This window comes from Ornithodoros turicata, chromosome 3, assembly GCF_037126465.1.
Source record: "Ornithodoros turicata isolate Travis chromosome 3, ASM3712646v1, whole genome shotgun sequence".
NCBI lineage: Eukaryota > Metazoa > Arthropoda > Arachnida > Ixodida > Argasidae > Ornithodoros > Ornithodoros turicata.
In genome coordinates this window covers 55,780,588-55,787,908 of record NC_088203.1, presented here as the reverse complement: position 1 = coordinate 55,787,908, position 7,321 = coordinate 55,780,588, and positions in this window count along the sequence as shown.

Here is a 7,321-nt window from a genome sequence, read left to right as displayed (position 1 = left end):
CGCAAATTCTGCTCCTGGCGTTGGCCGTCAGTGGAAGAGCGTAGCTTCGGTGGGGTTCTGTCTGCCTCTGATGGGGTGCGGATGTGTGGTTCGTCATTGGTGAATGGTGTTCGACGATGCAGGTGGATTTTGTGACGCGCGGATTTACAATGAGGGAATGCTGTGAACAGGAAAATGATGGTGAGTTACTTTTTCACTCTGTTCAAGTGTTTGTTTTCATCTGTTGCCCAGCAGTCGTACGATTTGTCCTGCCGTGTCCTGACATGCCCCGATATGCATGCTTTCCTTTGTTGACGCTTAGTATTTTTTTCCCTTTTGACAAGGAACATTGTTGTCTTGACGATAGTGCTGCCCTGAGTTCTGCGCTCCTGGTTACCCGTACTCTGTGTTGATTTGTTGAGTGTCTAGTCCTTTTATTTGTCGTTGATGGAGTTACGTGTGAGGATATTTTGTTCTTTTGCAAGTCTCATTTAGTAAGACTTTGGAATTCCTACGATCAGCTTTCATGCATGGTGCTCTTCTGCAATAGTTTCCTATTCAATCGTTATAGAAGAATAAAGGAAATAATCATGGGATAGTGATTCAATAAATAATAGGTCCCCTGTCTAGAGCGTACGCGTCCTTGAGCCACGCAGGTGCATGATGACGTCATACTGTGGCTTCATTGTAGATTGACCAAAGGAGCATTAGTGGAAAAAAACAGGGTAGCCCTGAGACAATAGGATGACGTCACGACCAATGAGAACGGCCAGCAGGGGGCGCAGGAATGCTCTTCTCTCTTACCCTCACGACCAATGAGAACGGCCAGCAGGGGGCGCAGGAATGCTCTTCACTCTTAGCCTCTCGGAGGTGGTCGCCCCAGAGGGCGCTAGGAGCGCGTATGCGTAGCAGCCGCGGAGCGGCGCCCCAGCCAGTTTCTCTCCGGCTGTCGCAGAAAGCAGACGTGCGCTCCCCGCGCTCGCTCAGTTTCTGGCTGGCTGTCACGGAGAACAGTCGCATCGGTCTGCGCTCCTGCTGTGGTGAGATGATTTGTTGTGTAACTAATTCTTTCACCAACTTTGTTCCCGCTTTGTTTGCGATTTTCGTGCCAGTGCTGGTTGCTGTTGTCCGGGCATTCCCGCCATTTTCTATCATCTTCTGCCTTGGGAACGGGAGTAGCGCTGGCGTGATTCTTAATAATTTTGTTGTGAGATTAGTTGAGAAAGTAACCGCTAGGGGATGCAGCTGCGGGGCTTTATACAGGAGAAAAAAAACATTACGAGTCAGTTCTCTGCCTGCCTCTCGGATGGAGCAGTCGCATGGTTCTGCGCTCCTGTTGTGGTGGGCCCATTTGTTGTGTAACTAATTGTTTTTTCTTGTTAGCTATTGATGGTTTGCATACTCTTGCTTTCCCAGCCTCTGTATTACGAGTGTTTTTCTCCTTGCATGTCCAGAGCTGTCCTAACTTGCCCAGACATGCCATGATGACGTCACAGCTGACGTCACAGGATGTCCGGAACTGGTGGTCATAGCTGCGATGCTTTGCAACCTGCCTCTGTGCTCCATCGCCCGGCGATGGTCAGCGGCCTTTCCGGGCCACTTTCTTCAAGATGGCGTCGTTGATCTTCAACTAAACTCCTTCTCTCCACTCTCTCTCTATCTATTTTTTATTTTTTATGACCACGTTTATCCGGAAACGCACAGGGTGGTCTGGACACTAGTTAGACGCTCCCCAATTAGTGTGATGACTCATTGGATGATGCTGATTAATGTGGGGGGTCCCAATTAGCTCTAATTGCTAATTAATGGCGTCCAGAAGCCTTGTAGCGTTTCCGGATAAGCGTGGTCAGTACTTACTACTTACTTCCACCTAGTATCTAGGGTATTTAAAGCATGTAGTAGTTACTATGGGAAAGGCTTTGCGTATCCTGTTCACCGTGCAGACTGGTATAACGATTCTTTTTTTTTTTCAACTTTGTGCAACACCCATCTCACGAACTGTTGGTATGTAGTGTATTTCCTGAATGAGACACGCAAGCTTTGAACAAAGCTAAAGCTAGTAGGGCGCCGAAAAGTCCAGAAAAACTATTCTTGTACTGAAACCAATCAGCATGATTGTGCATGAGACACGTACACTTCTTACTTGTGAATATGAGCGCTAGATTCGTGCTGCCCTCGAAGCTCTAAATATGCTACTTTAAGAGCAGCTGCTCGCAACATAAGCACTCGACGTCTTTCGGAATTATTGTGCCTGAACCACTCCTGCCCCTTTACACGGCGCCGTCAAACATGAAATTGCATGCATGCATGAAAAACATGCTTCATCGTGATGGATGCTGAAAGCTCATCTAACAGTCTGTCGTTGGAACTTCCTCTTCATGCTGAAGTCCGTTCGCGGCTCAACATTTCAAAAGCAAGGCCTTCAAACTCTGCTGCACGTAGCTGGTGCCTCTCAGCTGCTGAAAGGTAGCTAAAAAGCTGACTTGTCGACTCCGCTGTGCTTCCGCGTCCATATTGAAAAAGCACCCAGCAATACGGAAGTTGTGGAAACCACCCGAACTTCCCATGTGGACTTTCCACCAATAAACGTCAGTAGTAATAGGTGGGGCAGTGTAAGCTTGCGGTCCAAACTACAGCTCCCCTGCCCCTGAGCCCTGCGCGTATTTTTCCCCGCGCCGCGCGTGTGCGGAGGGTTGTCCGCGGGCTTATCGGCGAGGGAGGGCTGCGCGTGCGCTCATCGTAGCATATTTTTCAGCCTGGGCAGACTTCTTTGGCCATACGTGGGCCGACTTCACATATTTTTCCAATACAACAGGTGAGTGGTTTACATGCAGAGACATGCAAAGAAGGGTCATACACAAGAAGTACAAGTGAAAATATATCTATTAATGCCAATTACGTTGAGATATATTTATTAAATCCAATAGTGCTGGGAATTGTGCCAATTGTTGTGCCAATCAGGTGAAGAAGAAAAACACAGCCGAAAAAACATTCACCATCTGTAACAGGGCGGTACTCGGGTGGAGGGCTACTGTGGTGGGCGGAGCGTGACCGGAGGGCTTACCCGCGCGCTTACCCTTCACCCTGGGCTGACTTCTTTCACCATTTTCCTACTTGGGCCGACTTCCTTCCCGCGACAGGTGGACGGCCCTCGAGTGGAGGGCTGCTGTTGTGGGCGTCGCGTGGCCGGAGGGCTGCGTGCGCGTTTACCCTTCAGCCTGGGCTGCCGACTTTCGTCATTTTTCAGCCTGAGTCGACTTGAATCGTAATTTTTTCAGCTACAACAGGTGTGCAGTAGGCTGTTTACATGCAAACGATAGCCATACACAAAAGTACCAGTGAAAATATATTTATTAAAGTCATTAGGAATTATGTTATGACTCTGCATGAATGGGAAAAACTTAACCAAAAATCTGAAGTAGAAGGAACACAATACACGTAACAAAGAATATAGTTATTAAAGGTATGATACAATAGCATTGAATAGGTATCACAAATCAAACACAATATTTTTTATCAATGGAAGTTTTCCATGAATCAGAAGGGATAACACATTTAATCAAAGAAGATATTCTTACTCAATATGATTACAAACAAAATTACAAGTTGTATTATAAAAAGCCTGAGACATGAGAACCTGATAGATGTAAGTAATTTTGACCACAATATGCTAAGTTTAATATTCCAACATGACACAAATTTAATTTCTTATGAAGTGAATAGCGCAGACATCAGGCAAAAATTCGAATCAACACATAGCATTAATATAGAACCAATCATCCAACATGTAGGGAAATAATAGCTACACCATATCAAAACGAGAAACGATCATCACATTTAATCAAAGAAGATATAAGTTGTATTATAAAAAGTCTAATATTCCGATACGTGAGAACCATCAGTGCAATAGTGGGAAGTTCTGATAGTTGTATGTAATTAACTGTGAACAGCAGAGGCCCTGGAAGACTATGGGACACGAACACAAGAGGAAATAAAATCTATACCACTACAAAGAAGTTATTCTTAATCGAAACAACATAGTAATCTATGATTCAGAAAATCAGAAGAAAAAATCAAACTCATCAGAAAATAGACATGTTAAAAATGAACTTCACCACATAGCACGCTCCTAGCCAACAAACAGAACAAAGAACAACACGTACACAGGAGGAAATAAAATCTATACGACTACAAAGAAGATATTCCTAATCAAATCAACAGAGTAATCTATCATTCAGAAAATCAGAAGAAAAAATCAAACTCATCAGAAAATAGACATGTCAAAAATGAACTTCACCACATAGCACGCTCCTAGCCAACAAACAGAACAAAGAACGACACGAACACAAGAGGAAATAAAATCTATACAACTACAAAGAAGATATTCCTAATCAAAACAACAGAGTAATCTATCATTCAGAAAATCAGAAGAAAAAATCAAACTCATCAGAAAATAGACATGTTAAAAATGAACTTCACCACATAGCACGCCCCTAGCTAACAAACAGAACAAAGAACGACACGAACACAAGAGGAAATAAAATCTATACCACTACAAAGAAGATATTCCCAATGAAAACAACAGAGTAATCTATCATTCAGAAAATCAGAAGAAAAAATCAAACTCATCAGAAAATGGACATGTTAAAAATGAACTTCACCACATAGCACGCTCCTAGCCAGCAAAGAGAACTAATGATATCTGCCCTGATTTGTTGAAGACGGGTGCCAATAGATGTACGGAAGACCACGGAACACGAACGACAAGAACGACACGAGGAAATAAAATCTATACCACTACAAAGAAGATATTCTTAATCAATATGATTACAATCAAATTACAAGTTGTATTATAAAAAGTCTAATATTCCTATCCGTGAGAACCATCATTGCAATAGCGTGAATATCTGTCATAACATTTCGAGCGCAATAGGGAATCTCAGTTTCATATTCCAACATTACTCAACTTTTAATTTATTATTAAGTGAACAGCATAGACGTAAGGAAATAATGAGAAACAACACAATCAAAACTAAAATTAATAGAGAGCCAAACCTGCGCACCGTCCAACACATAGAGAAATAATAGCTAATCAATCTATCAAAGGCGAAATGGCACAGACTTAACACTATAGCACAGACCTAACGCTGAAGAACAGAGGAACACGCGGCGACACGTAAACAACAACAGAGGAAAATAATCTATCATTGAACCATCATAAAATCGACCAATATACAATTTTCATTCTAACAGACACTACAAACTTTGATGGAGGTATCCAAGACGTAGAAAATATGCACTGTTTTCACTCTTTTCCTCAAAGCCAGGAGACTTTATGCCTCTATCTATGTGACCATAGCACCGCGCATGCTTTATCACTCAGAGACTTAGGGGCTATATTACTTCGTCCAGCAAATGGGGCGCTCTAGAGGTCAGATACGAGAGTTCAAAGGCGATATATTTTATTGTGCAGCGCAAATAGATGTCGATATCACTCGCGGGTGTCACTATCTTTTCGCATCGCTTCCCTGAAACGGAAATCTTTCGTCAAAGTGGTTGACAAGTCGAATAAGTTTGTAGAGATGCGATATTGTTATTGAACATGTAGAGAAAGTTCAAATTATTAATTGATAGCAATGATACTCAATCAAAAAAAGAGAAACAAATTTAATTACATCAATTTTTGTAATATCTTGCAACAGAAATTTCTAATGAACCACACAGAAATATCAAATGTGAAATGCAACTCAGATCAAGTTATGAGGCATTCCCATCTTAGAGGTACTTACTTATGTCAATCGAGTGAACAATTGAAATAAATACAAGGCAATAATTATTTCGAGCAGTAAGTTCACAACTCATGGAATATCAGTCGAGTGAATACTTGAAACAAAATCAAAACAATAATTCTCATGACAGGTGGAGATCATAGCATTCTAAACCAGATAATAAAATTTTAATCCATAAAATAAACATAGTTGTGCTTTTAATTAAGTGTAGATGTGCACTTGAAAACAGAAGAGACAATTGCTCTACATTGAAAAGATGGACAGATTTTCTACTCGATACCATAAGTCATGGGAAGATGTGATCAGAAACAGCTTCGAAAAGGAGGAGCCGCGAAACGATTTCATTATCGCTGCATTTCAATACGTCCGAGACATGGTCGTATTCGGAGAAATGGTACAAACTACAGAACTGAAGGTGCAAGAACTTATATGCCGAATCTACAATACTTATAAAAATATCTGCACATCAACGTCGGAAGGACCACTGGGATTGATGGCGGAGTTCTTGAGGTTTGCCAACGAAGAATTGAAATACACTAGACCAGATGTAATTGTAATCATTGCAATGGGCATTGCGTTCATCAAGAAAGCAGTCAGATCAAATTATCATATACAAGCCGTCTATATCGCACGATTCATTACGGATTTGTTGAAATTACACATATCTGAGATGGAAAGTACATAAAATCTTATCACGTGATATGTTCCACTACCACGGCAACGCATTTATTTTCTTCTACCAGTCAGTGATGTCGAATCAACAGAAGTTCAATATTGTCGTGCAAGGTCTGATGTATATTAACCTGTTGAAATTCAACAAACATATCAATTGCGGTGGACCACCGGACGATTTTCATCTAATACTCTCTTGTACGCCATTCAAGAATCTTCATACAAAGAAAGGAAACATCAATAAGAGACTGTGCAAGTTCATCGCGACAAAGTGCAAGTTGTTGAAGCAATACAAACATGGCGACAACATAGCGCCTGCGTTAATCAACGCTGGATTCAAGCGCCCAATAATCAGAATAAACTATTTAATGTCTTCGGAATTCATCAATGGAGACAACAAACGAAAACTTCAGAGTTTGAAATAGAATTGTAATTTATCGAAATAAACAAGTAATATAACTGAAACAATAAATGTAATCTTTGTCATCATTATAATGAATTCTACGCATCGTAACGAAAACAGCTTATGATGAGATTGAAGATCGCTAAGGAAACGAATATTCCACAATTTGTGTAAGAATTCTCATATGGAATGAGACCTGACCACCAAATAGGTTTTACTCGACTACACTCTGTACAAGTTCAACATCCAAAGGATAGAATTGCCGGAGAAGGAGAAGTGGTGACTACCACACATCAGTAACAGTTTAATTACAATTTGAACAGGTATTGCGATTTGATCAGTGTTGTAGAATGTGTAATTTCACAAATTTCACACGAAGAGGTTTCGGCAAAACGCCGGGCCGCGTTTCCCCAATGCCGTACCCGAAACCGAACGCGATTCTGCGCCCGACGCGTTAACGCGGTACCGCACGCGAGCG